Here is a 14,737-nt window from a genome sequence, read left to right on the forward strand (position 1 = left end):
TAATTTCTCCCTCTTTAAAAGTATTTTTTGAGCACTGCGCGTGCAGTACTGTACTGTTACATTTGATTCTCACGGAACAGTGCCCTTAATATAAAAATATTAAATAATAATAATTAAATCATTAATATTAAATAGCATACACAAAGTTCATACTTCATTACAGTTTGATAATTTCTTAATATTCTGGTGTCAAGTCTTTTTAATAGGCCAAGCAATGCTTTTACGTGACCAAACGAAGATGCGAGGTAATAATGAGGACACTTCAATTAAAACCCCATCAGAAGCACAGTTAATTTACAATTCTGGCCATTCCTCATTTGCTACTTCTATAAACTTTAGAAGACATGAAAGACATTATCATTCCAACTGAAATGAGCCCATATTTTGCGTTGATGTAGCAATGCTATCTTTTTCACTTCAACACCAAATAAAGGTGTCAGGGTTCCAATTCATCAACCTCACAGATAATTGCCTGTGAAGTGGCAGACTGCAGAGATTTCTTGGCTCTAGCAATGCCATGTGGGCAGCCTAGTGCCCAGAGGGGACTGGGCGGTCTCTTGGTCTGGAATCCTTACAGATTTTATTTTTTTTCTCCAGCCTCTGGATTTTTTTGTTTTTTTTTGTTTTTTTCTGTCCACCCTGGCCATCGGACCTTACTAATTCTATGTTAATTAATGTTGACTTATTTTTATTTTTTATTGTGTCTTCTATTTTTCTATTCTTCATTTTATAAAGCACTTTGAGCTACATTTTTTTGTATGAAAATGTGCTATATAAATAAATGTTGTTGTTGTTGATTGCGAGCACTTGCCTTGAGTTCCTTTTGCAGATGCTTATATTGAGGCCATACAGTGTTGTTAGAAGGGCTCATTTCTAGGCCCAGAAGAAATTAGTGTATAGAGTTAAATAATGCAGCATCTAGGGAAGGAGTAGGTACCGTGTACCCTGTTTAATATAAGAGGTACAGCTATTCGGGGACATATGTTTACTTCTCAGTATTTACAGGCAAAAAAGGAAACCTGGAGTTATTTGGTGAAATGACGGTCATATTTGACATGAAGACAGGGAAGTGGTGGCGTCTTTGTAAATGTTGAAAACAGCTGCATCGCTGTTCTCACATTTATTTGTCAGTGTGGTGGCTTTCCCTGGCCCCTAATCCTTGACTAACCTACTCTTATCCTTGATACCCCTTCTGTACAAATGTAAGCCATGACAGCGGGACTAGTGCGGTCTTTTCCAGAAAGAGTCCCAATGTCCCATTAACCTAGACCTGTCTATCCTACTCCAAGGTTTTACCTGGATGGCTGGGCAGCACAGGAAGACCTTCAGAGAAGTCCACCTTGTCAATTCTACATTTGAATGCAGAACAGATAACCTACCTTCATTCATGTCATTTCTTCCAACATGGACAATGACATCTAGATCTATCCCCACTCTGGCTAAGAGCCTATCCACACTTTTGGGGCATATCTCCGCCTGTGGACCCAGAAGACAATACACAGTACTACAGTGTCTGCTCTCAGAAGAAACCTGCATTTCAATACCTCTACAGACTAAGCCCACCACATAGCAGCCTACCACCTCAGAGTTTTCAGAGTCACTCTCCATTTCTACAAGTTACTGAAAATGGTTTGACATCTCCAATTCTGGGGCCTCCAAATTTGTATTAGCTCCCTTTTTAATTTAAAAATAAATCTTGATTTAAATTAAGTATTGCCTTTACTTAACACCTGTAATATTTTCCTACCTTGTCTGCCTGTGTCTTTATTTAGAGTTTCTTTCCCCTTGTCCTGATTGCCCGCCTAGAGGACTGTTTTCCAAACATGATGCCCCTTTTTAGTTTCACCCCCAGTGCTGCCCCATATGCTGTATTTAAAGATGTTCTTTGTTATGAATGGAAGGTTCTGGATCATTTACATAGAATCTCTGTATTGTACTTTATTTAAAAAGGATTTCTGTGGAGAAGGACTGTTTTGTCTTTGTCCTCTGTGACTCTGCTCTCCCCTTTTGTACTCTTTATTGCGTAGACTTTATCAGAAGGCCTCAAATCCCACAGACTTCCACTGTTTATCAGGTATTGTACTTTAGCATTTCTCCCCCTTCCTTGCCTTTTTGTCCATCCTGACAAGAGCTGACCAGAAAAAATGACTTGACCAGAGACATTTGTATGTTGCCTGAAACTACACATCTCACATTTATTTATTATATGGTTATAGTTTGCCAACATTCATTTTATACTTTGCTTCCATATTATAGTGGCGGCCTGCGCCACCACCACCTACTCAAAGCATCATGATGCACCAACATTGATGGACTGAAAGCCAGAAGTCTACGTGACCATCATCATCAGGTCCTTCCATGAAAACCCTAAATACAAAGAGGACTGTTTGATTTATGTTAGGTAGATTGCCCAGAGGGGACTGGGCGGTCTCGTGGTCTGGAACCCCTACAGATTTTATTTTTTTCTCCAGCCTTTGGAGTTTTTTTTGTTTTTTCTGTCCACCCTGGCCATCAGACCTTACTCTTATTCTATGTTAATTAATGTTGACCTATGTTTATTTTTTATTGTGTCTTCTATTTTTCTATTCATTTTGTAAAGCACTTTGAGCTACATTTTTTTGTATGAATATGTGCTATATAAATAAATGTTGATTGATTGATTGATTCTTATATAATATGCTACCATGGCTGTCTGTTTGTCTGTCCAGGATTTTAAATCACCTGTAGCTCACAAACAGTTTGAACTATTGACCTGAAATGTGGTACACATATACTATGTGACATCTACTATCGGCTTTCGGGGTTATGATTGACCTCCAAGGTTATTCCTCTTTTTATTTTTATTTTATTTTATTGTAGAATCAGCTCTCGGAAGCGGCCAGCATATGGGCGCCGTTCTCCCCAGGCTGGCGTCCAGAGGGCATCTAATCAGAAACATCTTGACTGCGCTCCTCACCCCATCTCGAAGGCTGAGCCCAGACACCCTGAAACTCATTTCCGCTGCTCGTATCTGAGATCTTAGTGCTTCGGTCAATACGCACAGTTCATGGCCATAAGTGACGGCTCAGCACCTTCTCAGAAATAAACTGAACTGTTTTTGAATTGTACAAATTGCTCATATTGGGATAATATTTGGCGATTTGTTTTCAGAATTGTGAAATATGTAGAAATGAAATTAACATGCCCTCGATCCTCTATAACCAATGGATATTACATACTAAACGGAACCCCAAGTTAATAAAAAGCAATACATTATAATGAAATCCCATAATAATACATCTATCTTCTTGTTAAACTTTGTGTATATTCCTGAAAATAACTAACAGAACATGGACTCATCTGTGATGCTGTACAGAATAAACAGGATCTGCTGCCCCCTGAATTTGGCAATCATTTATCTGATTTAGCTTTGTGTAGTGAGTAAAAGTTTTGTTTATTTGTTGCATTCAGTAGGATTTTGTCAGATTGTCAAAGGTCTAACTCATAATTATAACCACATTAGATTTAATTATAACTCATATTGAAATTCAAAATGTAAATATTACTCCATTAAATGAAGTTATTTCTGATCACTTCTTAATTATGTTTGATTTGGTTCTGCCATTACAAACACATCCACAGATTAAAACAAAGACAGTGTCACATCTAGATTGTAATTCTGCTTCAAGATACTTTGAGTAAGTCAAGCGTAATTGTTGAAAACAATTTAGATCAGCTAACATCAAATTATAATGTGACCCTGAGAGATGCTCTGGATGCAATGGCTCCCCCTTTAAACATATGTGATCAAAGCAGACAGAAACTCACCCTGGTTTAATGAGAGCACTCGAGCTCTTAAATTAGAGTGTCAAAAACTGGAGCGTAGATGAAGAACAACAAAGCTGCAGGTCACTCAAATTGCATGGACGGAGAGTGTTAAAAAAATATAAAAATGCTCTCTTTAAAGCTCACACAGACTACTATTCTAAAATAATACATAACAATAATAATAATCCTTGTGTACTGTTTAGAACAGTGGCTAATTTAACAAATGTGAATTCTGAGCTAAAGTTCAAAATATCAACAGACATTAGCAGTACAGACTTTATAAACGTGTTTAATGCGAAAATTTTAAATATAAGATCCCAGATCTCAGCATCACAGTGCAAACCTCATACTAGTTTGGCAGACCCTGTCTAGCCTTGCAACACTTCAACACTTTAGAAATTTTAATTCTGTGACAGAATAGAAAGCCTTAACTTAAATTTTTAAAATGAAACCTATTACTTGTTCTCCAGATCCAGTGCTAACAAAACTAGTACCATTTCCTAGCATTATCAATATGGTACAGTACCAGATGCACTCAGAGTGTCAGTTATCAAACCATTACTTAAAAAGTCAGACCTTGACCCACATATACTTAATTATTAGAGACCCTGATCAAATTTACCCAATCTCTCTAATATACTTGAAAAGTAGTTGACAGTCAGCTTTAGTCTCACACTTATGCATCACAATTTATTTGAGAAATTCCAGTCTGGGTTCCGCACCAGTCATACTACAGAAATGGCACTAAAGCGTGTTGTAAATGACATTCTGATATCCTCCGATGTAGAAAATCTCTCTGTAATTATGTTGTTAGACTTAAGCGCAGCATTTGGCACAACTGACCATTCTATTTTACTGCACAGGCTGGAAAATGAAAATTTGACTTACAGTTAATGTCCTTGCCTGGTTTAGTTCTTATTTATCAAATCGATTCCAGTATATACAGAAATGCATTGACAGTAATCCATCATTATACACAGAAGTTCAATATGGTGCTCCGAAACGCTCGGTACTGGGATTTTTACTGCTTTCACTTTTCATGCCTCCATTGGGATCTGTCATTAGAAAACATAATGTTTATTTTCAATCATATGCAGATGACACCCAGTTATACCTTTCTTTTAGACCAAATAACTTTTCTCTGATGTTGTCTTTAATTAGATGTGTTAGTGAATAAAAAGAGTGGATGGATATGAACTACTTGTCTTTAAACACAGATAAAACAGAGATGTTTATTATTGAAGGAAATGATGCTGATTGCAATAATATTTTGTCATTATTTAACTTGGTTGGAATCACTATTAGTTTTACTGAATCAGCCCACAATCTAGGCATTATCTTCCATCCATCCATTATCCAACCTGCTATATCCTAACTACAGGGTCACAGGGGTCTGCTGGAGCCAATCCCAGCCAACACAGGAAACAAACTCCGGGCAGGGCACCAGCCCACTGCAGGACACACACACACCAAGCACAATTTAGAATCACCAATGAACCTAACCTGCATGTCTTTGGATTGTGGGAGGAAACCCACGCAGACACAGGGAGAACATGCAAACAACCCACGTAGGGAGGACCTGGGAAGTGAACCCAGGTCTCCTAACTGCGAGGCAGCAGTGCTACCCACTGCGCCACCCCTAGGCATTATCTTTGACTCCAAAATGTCATATAAAGCTCACATTAACTGTCCAAGCCATGTTTCTTCCATCTTGAAAATTTTGGAAAATTAAGGTGTTTTCTAAATATTCAGGATACTGAGAAATTAATTCATGAATTTATTTCTAGTAGTATTGACTACTGCAATGCGGTGTTCACTGGATGTTAAAATTGTTCTTTATACAGCTTTCAGGCAAGATGCAATTATTGCCTGATTACATCTTGCCTGAAGAAGGGCCTGAGTTGTTTCAAAAGCTTTCATATTTTAATCTTTCATCCATCCAACCATTTTCCAACCCATTGAATCTGAACACAGGGTCACGGGGTCTGCTGGAGCCAATCCCAGCCAACACAGGGCGCAAGGCAGGAACCAATCTCGGGCAGGGCACCAACCCACCGCAGGACACCCACACCCACTAGGGACAATTTAGAATCGCCAATCCACCTAACCTGCATGTCTTTGGACTGTGGGAGGAAACCGGAGTATCCGGAGGAAACCCATGCAGACACAGGGAGAACATGCAAACTCCACGCAGGGCAGGGAGGACCCGGGAAGCGAAACCGGGTCTCTTAACTGCGAGGCAGCAGCACTACCGCTGTGCCACCGTATTGTAATCTTTCTGTTTAGCAAATAAAAGGTGTAATTTTGCTCAACTTCTTACCACCTCCATAATGGCTAACATGGTACAACACCCTAGTACTACAGCTTTTAGTTAATTCAAAATGCTGCAGCAATAATTATTACAAGAACAAGAAAATACAAACACATTACTCCAGCTCTTAAATCCTTACACTGGCTCTCGGTTAAGTGTAGGGTAGATTTCAAAAATCCTACTTTTAACATGGAAAGCCTTAAATGGCCAAGGTCTGGCTTACTTATTTGAGCCCACCAGCACTTACAAACTGGAGCACACATATAGATCTTAAGATACCTGTCTGCTTTTGATTCAAATGATTAAAAAAGTAACAGTGAGAGGTTGAGCTTTTAGTTATAGGGCCCCTAAACTGTGTAATAGTCTGCTTGCTACTATAAGAGATGCCCTTCAGTTTCAGTTTTCAAGTCCCTGCTAAAGACTCACTACTTCAGTTTAGCATACCCTGACTAGAGCTGCTGATTAACTGTGCACCTCTGTTGTTAGTCATTAGCACTAAAATATAAGTAATATGATATTTATAATTTGTTGCTAACCCTCACCTATTCTGTTTCTTTTTTCGGTACTCAAATGTGGCAATTGGTGCCACTAACCCTACTGCCAGGTTCTTTGTCAGCCTAAGGAAAAAAAACCTCTGATAGAGGAGCACTAGAATCATGGGCCTGCCCGGTGCTGACTCAGCTAAGGAATGGCCAGCAAGGGGGAGGTAGCATGTTGGCCGAGGTCTTCAGGACTCTGAACAATCCTCATACAGGCATATGATATAATCTGCTCTTGCATTTTGCTTTGTACTTGTACTATTACTATTGTAATATTGTATTGTATTGTATTTTTGAAGTGGCAATGATAGACAGGCCTTTTAGATCTGTGAAGAGGATTACTTGTGTTCAGATCTTTGTATTGTATTGTACGAGTGTGGCAGAAAAGTAATGAGATTGATTTTTTTATTTACCAAAGTTTTTATTTTTTTCAAACATCAATGTTATCCCCTTCAAAGTAGTTCCCTTGGGCAGCTACACACCGATGGAGACGTTGTTCCCACTGTTGGTAGCAGCGCTGGAAGTCTTCAACCGGTCTGGTCTTCAGCATGTCCGTTACAGTCTTTTGGATGTTTTTTAAAGTCCCGAAATGACGTCCCTTGAGGACATTTTTCAGTTTAGGAAAAAGGAAAAAGTCACACGGACTGAGGTCAGGTGAATAAGGGGGCTGGGGAACCACAGGAATGCCTTTTGAGGTCAAAAATTCTGTTATGAAGAGGGCAGTTTTTCGCATGTGCAAATGTTCAGTCAAAATTTGATGAACGGTAAATCTGTTCAAATTTAATTGTTCACTCAACATTCTTAATGTTAAACGACGGTCTGATCTCACAAGATTGTTCACACGTTCGATGTTTTCATTGGTTTTCGAAGTTGAAGTCCTCCCTGAACGGTGTTCATCTTCAACGTGTTTTCTGCCTTCCAAAAATGATTTGTGCCAGCGAAAAACTTAAGCTCGGGATAAAGAATGTTCCCCATAGGCCTGTTTTAACTTTTCAAACGTCACACTTGCCGTTTAATGACACAACGTTGCTCCAAATTCCGCTGTTCCATTTTGCGTGACGCACAACCAAAAACATAACTTCGCTAATAGCAGTCACAAAAATCACGTAGTTAACGGAAGGAGTTGAAACTCCTGAGCTATGGGAGGGTACTGATACACGTGCTCTATCAAGGACAACAGCGCAGCGTTGCCAGATCACTTGCAGTGTTGTATTTCCTCCATTTTTTCCCTACAAGGGTGTTTTGGGAGTTGTTCTTGTCTTCATAGGGAGTCAAGGCACGGGTGCTGTCAAAAAGCAGGGCCTGTTAAAGGCCATTGTGGCATTTGTAATTTTGGACTATATAAAAAAATAAATTATTGTTATTATTATTACTTTGCAAAATACCTAAGACTGGTATTTTCTCATTGTGAGGTGGCACTGTACACTCCCTCTTAGCTTTCCAGTGGTTGTGTTGATGATTTTTTCACTGAAACAAAATGTGATGTGAAGAACCTCACAGCACTTTGCAGTTGGGGCTTGAACGGCTTTTATTTAGAGACATGCTTGGCAGCACCTGCTGTTGTGTCCGTGTGTGTCTCGGTCAATAATAACAGTTTCTCAGGTTGAAACTTTAGTATCAGTGTACTGGTCACCTACAGGCAGTCTGGGCGTGTGTCCAAGCCCTTTTGCTTTTCGGAATTTCTGGCCTCTTTTTTTTTTTTTTGATCTGTGGTTTGTTGAATACGCAGATGTGGAATCTGCGCATATGAGGCCCGACTGGTTTACTGTGAATGTGTATGTAAGAGCCAAACGCATTAATTGAATGTCCTTGGTGGTCCCTCAACAGCAGACAAGAAGAAGCACTGAGGACAAATCTACTGCAATATCTCACACTTACACTACTCACATAAAGACTGACTTTCTGTAATGGGAAGAATCCTAATATTGTCTGAAACTGAAAAAGATTAAACTCTCTTTGAGGAAAACTTGAAGAATGTTTTACAATTTTTCAGTCATTCAATATTGGTATGGTAGAATGTTCTGTAATTATTAAGCCTGATGTAAAATAGAAAAATATACAGCATGTGTATTATCTGTTTCAGGTGACACACTCATGACTGCACAACAGTGGATGCTGAGCCTTGAGAGCCAAGTGATGTGTTTGAGGGGCGAAGTTCCACCACATCAATGTGAGTGCAACTGCAGATGTCTTTTTAAGTTTCTACAATTTTAACTTTAAATACCAAGAAGAAGTCTCATTAACCCTTGAATTTCTACAAAGGTACAAAATGAATATGATTTTCATGGCAATGTTTTTGCTCTTTTAAGGGGTGCCAAAACTATTCAGTCTTCTTCCTTTTTTTGCTCTTTGTTGGGTTCAGCATATTCTGTGTTATTCTGATTCTTATCAAAAGACTTGTTCATAATGGCATGTTGAGTTACATGAAATGCAATTGCTTGGGAAATCATAACGAAAACCTTTTAAAGTAAAAACATTTTGTCTGTAATTTAACAATTAGAGACAACAGTTATTTGTATTTATTTGATTTCATATTTTTGTGACTTTGGCACATAATTGTCTTCTGGGAATCTATCCAGAAAAAAGTTCCAAAGCCTGCCATGGGAAGCTTGTCACCCAGCTATCTGGAAGAGTGGTCCAAAAACGTCTGCAGCCGTTGATGCATGTGCGGGCTGTCTTCTCAGAAAACTTAAAAGATTTCGAGTGGAGTGCAGTGTATGAATGGTAAGCTTTATTTCAGTAGAACAAAGAATAGGAAAAGCAAAAAAAAAAAACTCTTATGCCTTCTTCACACGGGCGTTAAAATCAAGCGTTTTTTTGCGTTAGTATCGTCCGGTGAGCGCGGATCAAGCGCCGAGTGTTTTCTACACGTAGGAGTCAATGAGAGTGTTCACACGGGCTTTGGTGACGGCGCTTGTCCGGCAGCGCTTATACGCATCAAAAAACGCTGCATGCAGCTTTTCTTGGCGTTCAAAACCCAACGAACGCAAGGAAACCGCTTCTAGTTCGCTTTTCTGCGCGTTTATTTTACGCTTCGGAGGACCGGATATTTTTATGTTTTCATATACAACATATATATTTTCATTTTGCTTACTTTATTTTATTGTCTCATGTAATTTGTAAACCATGAACCTATTAATTTATGTTCTAATATAATATTTGATAACGATTATGTAGGGGGGGGGCAATCCATGGCGGGGGCGCATTTCAGTGCATAACACCGGTGTAAGCGCCCTCTCGACTACTGTTTCCTTACCTCAAAGTGACAAGTAGTCTCTCTTCGGGGCTAACACCAAGTCGCATATTGGTTGATCGGCGGCAATGTGGCATTGCACCAGCTGCAGCAGACAATCAAAAGTGGAAACCGACATCCGACAGTAATTAAAAAACTTGCGCGGAAATTTTCGCATTTCTTCATAAAGCACAAAAAAACTTCCTTTAACCCGACGTTGTGCAGTCAAAGGATGAGCCCAGTAGCGGTGGCGATTTTTTCTCTCCCTACGTCGCCGTATTACGAGTATTTTTAAAACAAGAAGATTAATATCTAACATAGCAAAATGGTCCATATTGAAAGGAGGCACCTCAAATAAAACGACAAGGGCTTTCATATCCAGTTCCCGACACTGCCTCCACAGGTTAACACACAAACTACAATTTGGGCTGCAGGCTGGCGTTAGACAGAGACAAACGAACGCCGGTGTAGAAGTCAATCGATCGCCACCACAAAATGCAACAGAAACGTCTAGGACAGTGATGGCGAACCATTTAGAAACCAAGTGCCCAAACTGCAATCCAAAACCCACTTATTTATCGCAAAGTGCCAACATGGCAATTTAACCTGAATACCACCTAAAACTGAACACCAGCATAACCAAGGAGCTGCTGGTGGATTTTAGGAGGCCCAGGCCCCTCATGGACCCCGTGATCATCAGAGGTGAGTGTGTGCAGAGGGTACAGACCTATAAATACCTGGGAGTGGAGCTGGATGGTAAATTGGACTGGACTGCCAATACTGATGCTCTGTCTGTCTATCTACTGAGCTTTTAGTTTAGAAAAGCAACTCATACATTAACATCTTTTGTTTTAAAAGAAAAACATAATAGCGGAGCTTTCAATGATATAAACAACTTTTTGTTGAAAGGTAAAAGTTTGCATTCGGTATGCTTTTGAACAATTAATGTGCTTTTTGCTGTTGTATGCATGCTAATAATTTGTCTAACCTTGGCTTATACTTTGTAAGTTTGAGAGCAACACATGCAGCACTCAGGTCATCTGTTAGTCTGTTTCTGGTGTCAGATTTGATTTAATTCAAAGCTGAAAACAGCTGCGCAAGCATAAGATGTTCCAAACAAAGTAAGGAAAGCAATCTCAAGTGCCTTCATTGACTTAAGATTATTTGGCAGAGAATTCCACACTTTAAGGATTTCATTTTCATAACTAACTGTGCTGTCCTTTGTCATCCCTTCGATCCTCTCAAGTGTTTCACGCAGGTCTTCCCTATTAAGCTCCGCCCCAAAGCTTCCATTATATATTACGGGTCGTGGAACAGGTGTGGCGATTAGCAACTCCCGGCAATAATTACAGATGCGGACGACTCCTCACCTGTGCGCTTAAGCGAGGACTGACTGCCCGCATCACAAAGCTCCCGGAAACCACTCCGGCCACTCTACCATAACCCCCTTTAAGCCGCGAGTGCAGCAATTATCTGTTAAAACTGGCCTTTTCAATTTTGAGCTGTGGACCCGCTATACCACATCCCCTCCAACCCCACCATGGGAATCACAGGCTCAAAAGGCTGCAGTAAGTGCCGCACCCTAAAGCAGCATGTGTGCCGCCCGCTTTACCCCAGACAGGAGAGGAAGGAAGTGCTCCCATTGGGCTGCTGGGCAGAGGGGCGGGTGATGTGAGAAAAGTCCTCCGGCGCGCGTGAAGAGGGGGAGCGGTGAGGGGAGCAGCCCGGCCCCGCATTCCTCTGGCTTCATAGTAACGAACTCTGTGCTCGGGCGACGGCGCGCGTGCCAACTGAGAGGGCTCTGAGTGCCCCTTTTGGCATGCGTGCCATAGGTTCGCCACCACTGGTCTAGGACGTTCAGAGCAAGTTGGTTTATCCAAAAACTTAACGCCCGTGTGAACAAGGCCTAATTATTGTCAACTCTCCAAGTTTAAATTAACAAATTTCACTTAATATGGTGTTGTCCAGGTGGAAAATTTAAGTTTGCAAACTTGTCTGTATGCAGTGTATTCTTTCCCCTTCATGCTTGCTAACGGATGTCTTTTTCTGTATTCATACTGTTTTCTAATTTTCTACAAAAGACAGTGAAATATAACTTCTGCTGAGCTTGATTTGTTGAAAACTGTGATGTATACACATGCACACACATTTCCAAAGCCCTTATCCCCATTTCTCCGGGTCACAGTAATTTAGTAATCTCTGGCATCATAGGGTGCTGAACAGGGGACCCCCTGTAAAAAGGTGCCAACTTCATCACAGGACACACACAATCAGAGAGACACTTGGTGACACACACAACCAGTTTCACCTCTACATGTCACATAATATTCATGTCTTTGGATTATGGAAGGAATAAGGCGAACATGGAAACTCCACCCGGACTGCATTTTACCCATCAGCTCTGGCACTAAGCAATACTGATCGACAACACTGCCGACCCAACTGAACTAAAAACACGAGTAGTGATAATTATTCTGCTTCCATTACTTTCACACATAGAAAGTCCTATAAAAGGTGTTGCCTATATAGCTTTATATTATTAGTTGCTAAATTGGCATTCTGGAATACTAAATTGGCATTTCATAGAATGTTTCAAAACTGCAATAACGTTTAAAATACAAAGTGGAAAAGGTGGCACACTATCTCCATAATATGGCCTCAGTGCATGGCAAAGAGGACCAAAGCAACATGCAGGCAAACCAGTGGATTCACAGAGCAGACTAAAAAATGTCGGGTTTTTCAGTGTTTTCCTTGTGAATGTTGTCAAAACCTTGTTATCTGCAAGTCTACTGAGTCACCTCTAAAGAAAGAAGATCTTTCTGCGTTCTGTGACATAACAGTGTCCTTGATGTTGAGGAAAACGTTATGTGTTATATTACTGCGAACATTGTTTTCATATGTTCCTAGTTTTATTCCTGTTCCAACGATTTAAATCACTGTAAAAGTGTGTTGTTCTTGCACACTTGCCAGCAATTTGTCGGGGCGGGGCTTGAAAAGTGCAGGCAGACGCCGCTGAAGATGTTCGACTCCAAAGCCGACGGGATTTCAGGTCAGCCCGATTTCTTAATTAGACATTTGGACGAGCAGCGTGTTTGCGATCTCTTTTAGTTTTAAAGTGCCGCACTTCGTATTTTCAGTTGCGGTTTGTTTGACTTTATGCGCTCTTAATTATCTACCAGGTGGGCAGGTCGCCGTCTAACTTGGCTCTTTGACACCTGTGAGTAGTCGTTACTTCTGTTAGTGAAATATTTGGAAAGAAACGGAAGAGCATAAATATGAGGGTGAAGGCAGGAGATCAGAACTGCTAATCATGTGGTGGTAAAACATCCACGAGACAAAGAGTGACGTGACGCGGCCGAATTGACTAGCCGGCTCCGTTTTGTGCGCTTTTTGATGTCTAATTAACGGCATAAATGAGACCCTTTTCTGTGTTTTAGGATGGCCGCGTTACCCGGCTCTGCTTCTCTTTCTCTTAATCAGTTATTTTAGCTATACAAATAATGACGAGTTGTGCTTTTAAAGCGGACTTTTAGGGCGGAATTCAGCATCAGAGGACACAACCGAGGGAGGCCAGTGAAGTTAAAGGCAAACTTTGACATCAAAAGTCCGACAAACGACAGCCTCCGCTTTTCCTTTACGAGCAGACTTCATAAAACTGTGGATCACAACGGACAGGCTTGAAATCGCTCCCTTAGGGATTCAAAACTGATATGCGGACAGGATGGATTTATGGACAATTGTTACTGGCGTTGTAAAGCGAGGAATTCGCAGCCGGCGTGTCAGTAATGAAGGAGAACTTGTAAGGACGGATAGCAAGATTCCATAGAGGGAGTCAAAGCTTTCACCAAGGCAAGTCTGGTTTCATTTCGGGGTGGAGTGGGTTGACTAAAAGGTGGGGTGACTTGATGCTTGTCGTTTAACATGGGCTTACTTGGGTAGTAGCATGGGGACCTGGTCAGTAGGGAGCCCCCAAAAGCAGTTTTTGCATGGGCACGCTGGGCAGTTGCCTGGGGGGCCCACGAGCATAGGGGCACCATACTACTCTGTTTGTTGTGACTTGCTGAGTGGTTGTGTAGGTAGGGGCCCCGGTGCACTGCTTTGCCCCGGGGCCTATAATGCTGTTAAATTATGTTATAATGCTGGTGGCAGCATTTTTCACAGTTATTTCTTGAATATTTACCATTCAGCCAGCTTAAGCACACATTCTTTTTACTCATTTGCTCCTGATGGTTTGTGATGCTAGGGTGACGCGTGTTGAATATTTCTGGGTGATGTTCTGGGATAGATTATGGGAATGGCCAACAACCAGCCCAAAACCACAAACAAATACGGGCTTGTGCCAAAGTGGTAAATTTTGCCTTTTTAATGTTTCCTTATAATAAAGAGGTATTTGTAGATTCCTTTAAGTTCAAACGCATTGAAATAAAATTTAAAAAATACCAATTGTAACAATAACGGTAGTAGTATTATGTCAGGGTGTATCTGTCAATTTCAAAGATGATTGATTAACTTGATGGCCATGCCCCCTTTCCTCTGATTGGTGGATTTAAATGATGCGCCCTGCCCCCGTCGATTGAATTACAACCTGTCCCCTCCCTAACCCCACCCATACCCCACCTTAATTCCACCCCTCCACCTGATTGGCCAGGGTTTGTGTCGAGCAGTTTGATGGATGCAGCCTCTGCATTGTTCCCCGTCTGTCAACACCTGTTTGTTGGCTGGCAATCCCCTCCCTGGCCCTTTATATCAAAAGAAAGACCTTGCCATGAACCCAAGACCTGATCGGCATGTCCAGACATATTCTGGCTCATACCCAGCCGGCCAGATCTAGCTGATAGTATGGATCAT

General features: G+C 40.9%; 1 long non-coding RNA gene across 2 annotated transcripts in view; it reads left to right on the forward strand.

Moving 5' to 3' along the window:
- The window catches only part of LOC120516894, a 47,205-nt gene that overhangs the window by 368 nt on the left and 32,100 nt on the right, over window positions 1-14,737 (forward strand). The window contains exon 2 of one of the 2 annotated variants that reach the window (XR_005630937.1): window positions 8,741-8,827. This is a non-coding gene — a long non-coding RNA (uncharacterized LOC120516894). Of the gene's footprint in view, window positions 1-8,740; window positions 8,828-12,875; window positions 12,939-14,737 lie in introns of those variants that run through there. The other variant, XR_005630938.1, reaches the window with a different exon arrangement.

This window comes from Polypterus senegalus, chromosome 16 (genome assembly GCF_016835505.1).
Source record: "Polypterus senegalus isolate Bchr_013 chromosome 16, ASM1683550v1, whole genome shotgun sequence".
NCBI lineage: Eukaryota > Metazoa > Chordata > Cladistia > Polypteriformes > Polypteridae > Polypterus > Polypterus senegalus.